Source organism: Bombina bombina, chromosome 1, assembly GCF_027579735.1.
Source record: "Bombina bombina isolate aBomBom1 chromosome 1, aBomBom1.pri, whole genome shotgun sequence".
NCBI lineage: Eukaryota > Metazoa > Chordata > Amphibia > Anura > Bombinatoridae > Bombina > Bombina bombina.
The window spans coordinates 1,431,238,223-1,431,241,746 of record NC_069499.1 but is presented as its reverse complement, the minus strand read 5'-3'; positions in this window follow the sequence as shown (position 1 = coordinate 1,431,241,746).

Sequence of the window (3,524 nt, the reverse complement as noted above, 5' to 3'; positions counted from 1 at the left end):
TTGCAAGGCTTGGGTAGATATGTTTAAAAATCAGGCTTTTTGCAAAGCAGGGGCACAGCTGAGATAAGTTCTGTATTTTCTTGCAAGGCTTGGGTAGATATGTTTAAAAATCAGGCTTTTTGCAAAGCAGGGGCACAGCTGAGATAAGTTCTGTATTTTCTTGCAAGGCTTGGGTAGATATGTTTAAAAATCAGGCTTTTTGCAAAGCAGGGGCACAGCTGAGATAAGTTCTGTATTTTCTTGCAAGGCTTGGGTAGATATGTTTAAAAATCAGGCTTTTTGCAAAGCAGGGGCACAGCTGAGATAAGTTCTGTATTTTCTTGCAAGGCTTGGGTAGATATGTTTAAAAATCAGGCTTTTTGCAAAGCAGGGGCACAGCTGAGATAAGTTCTGTATTTTCTTGCAAGGCTTGGGTAGATATGTTTAAAAATCAGGCTTTTTGCAAAGCAGGGGCACAGCTGAGATAAGTTCTGTATTTTCTTGCAAGGCTTGGGTAGATATGTTTAAAAATCAGGCTTTTTGCAAAGCAGGGGCACAGCTGAGATAAGTTCTGTATTTTCTTGCAAGGCTTGGGTAGATATGTTTAAAAATCAGGCTTTTTGCAAAGCAGGGGCACAGCTGAGATAAGTTCTGTATTTTCTTGCAAGGCTTGGGTAGATATGTTTAAAAATCAGGCTTTTTGCAAAGCAGGGGCACAGCTGAGATAAGTTCTGTATTTTCTTGCAAGGCTTGGGTAGATATGTTTAAAAATCAGGCTTTTTGCAAAGCAGGGGCACAGCTGAGATAAGTTCTGTATTTTCTTGCAAGGCTTGGGTAGATATGTTTAAAAATCAGGCTTTTTGCAAAGCAGGGGCACAGCTGAGATAAGTTCTGTATTTTCTTGCAAGGCTTGGGTAGATATGTTTAAAAATCAGGCTTTTTGCAAAGCAGGGGCACAGCTGAGATAAGTTCTGTATTTTCTTGCAAGGCTTGGGTAGATATGTTTAAAAATCAGGCTTTTTGCAAAGCAGGGGCACAGCTGAGATAAGTTCTGTATTTTCTTGCAAGGCTTGGGTAGATATGTTTAAAAATCAGGCTTTTTGCAAAGCAGGGGCACAGCTGAGATAAGTTCTGTATTTTCTTGCAAGGCTTGGGTAGATATGTTTAAAAATCAGGCTTTTTGCAAAGCAGGGGCACAGCTGAGATAAGTTCTGTATTTTCTTGCAAGGCTTGGGTAGATATGTTTAAAAATCAGGCTTTTTGCAAAGCAGGGGCACAGCTGAGATAAGTTCTGTATTTTCTTGCAAGGCTTGGGTAGATATGTTTAAAAATCAGGCTTTTTGCAAAGCAGGGGCACAGCTGAGATAAGTTCTGTATTTTCTTGCAAGGCTTGGGTAGATATGTTTAAAAATCAGGCTTTTTGCAAAGCAGGGGCACAGCTGAGATAAGTTCTGTATTTTCTTGCAAGGCTTGGGTAGATATGTTTAAAAATCAGGCTTTTTGCAAAGCAGGGGCACAGCTGAGATAAGTTCTGTATTTTCTTGCAAGGCTTGGGTAGATATGTTTAAAAATCAGGCTTTTTGCAAAGCAGGGGCACAGCTGAGATAAGTTCTGTATTTTCTTGCAAGGCTTGGGTAGATATGTTTAAAAATCAGGCTTTTTGCAAAGCAGGGGCACAGCTGAGATAAGTTCTGTATTTTCTTGCAAGGCTTGGGTAGATATGTTTAAAAATCAGGCTTTTTGCAAAGCAGGGGCACAGCTGAGATAAGTTCTGTATTTTCTTGCAAGGCTTGGGTAGATATGTTTAAAAATCAGGCTTTTTGCAAAGCAGGGGCACAGCTGAGATAAGTTCTGTATTTTCTTGCAAGGCTTGGGTAGATATGTTTAAAAATCAGGCTTTTTGCAAAGCAGGGGCACAGCTGAGATAAGTTCTGTATTTTCTTGCAAGGCTTGGGTAGATATGTTTAAAAATCAGGCTTTTTGCAAAGCAGGGGCACAGCTGAGATAAGTTCTGTATTTTCTTGCAAGGCTTGGGTAGATATGTTTAAAAATCAGGCTTTTTGCAAAGCAGGGGCACAGCTGAGATAAGTTCTGTATTTTCTTGCAAGGCTTGGGTAGATATGTTTAAAAATCAGGCTTTTTGCAAAGCAGGGGCACAGCTGAGATAAGTTCTGTATTTTCTTGCAAGGCTTGGGTAGATATGTTTAAAAATCAGGCTTTTTGCAAAGCAGGGGCACAGCTGAGATAAGTTCTGTATTTTCTTGCAAGGCTTGGGTAGATATGTTTAAAAATCAGGCTTTTTGCAAAGCAGGGGCACAGCTGAGATAAGTTCTGTATTTTCTTGCAAGGCTTGGGTAGATATGTTTAAAAATCAGGCTTTTTGCAAAGCAGGGGCACAGCTGAGATAAGTTCTGTATTTTCTTGCAAGGCTTGGGTAGATATGTTTAAAAATCAGGCTTTTTGCAAAGCAGGGGCACAGCTGAGATAAGTTCTGTATTTTCTTGCAAGGCTTGGGTAGATATGTTTAAAAATCAGGCTTTTTGCAAAGCAGGGGCACAGCTGAGATAAGTTCTGTATTTTCTTGCAAGGCTTGGGTAGATATGTTTAAAAATCAGGCTTTTTGCAAAGCAGGGGCACAGCTGAGATAAGTTCTGTATTTTCTTGCAAGGCTTGGGTAGATATGTTTAAAAATCAGGCTTTTTGCAAAGCAGGGGCACAGCTGAGATAAGTTCTGTATTTTCTTGCAAGGCTTGGGTAGATATGTTTAAAAATCAGGCTTTTTGCAAAGCAGGGGCACAGCTGAGATAAGTTCTGTATTTTCTTGCAAGGCTTGGGTAGATATGTTTAAAAATCAGGCTTTTTGCAAAGCAGGGGCACAGCTGAGATAAGTTCTGTATTTTCTTGCAAGGCTTGGGTAGATATGTTTAAAAATCAGGCTTTTTGCAAAGCAGGGGCACAGCTGAGATAAGTTCTGTATTTTCTTGCAAGGCTTGGGTAGATATGTTTAAAAATCAGGCTTTTTGCAAAGCAGGGGCACAGCTGAGATAAGTTCTGTATTTTCTTGCAAGGCTTGGGTAGATATGTTTAAAAATCAGGCTTTTTGCAAAGCAGGGGCACAGCTGAGATAAGTTCTGTATTTTCTTGCAAGGCTTGGGTAGATATGTTTAAAAATCAGGCTTTTTGCAAAGCAGGGGCACAGCTGAGATAAGTTCTGTATTTTCTTGCAAGGCTTGGGTAGATATGTTTAAAAATCAGGCTTTTTGCAAAGCAGGGGCACAGCTGAGATAAGTTCTGTATTTTCTTGCAAGGCTTGGGTAGATATGTTTAAAAATCAGGCTTTTTGCAAAGCAGGGGCACAGCTGAGATAAGTTCTGTATTTTCTTGCAAGGCTTGGGTAGATATGTTTAAAAATCAGGCTTTTTGCAAAGCAGGGGCACAGCTGAGATAAGTTCTGTATTTTCTTGCAAGGCTTGGGTAGATATGTTTAAAAATCAGGCTTTTTGCAAAGCAGGGGCACAGCTGAGATAAGTTCTGTATTTTCTTGC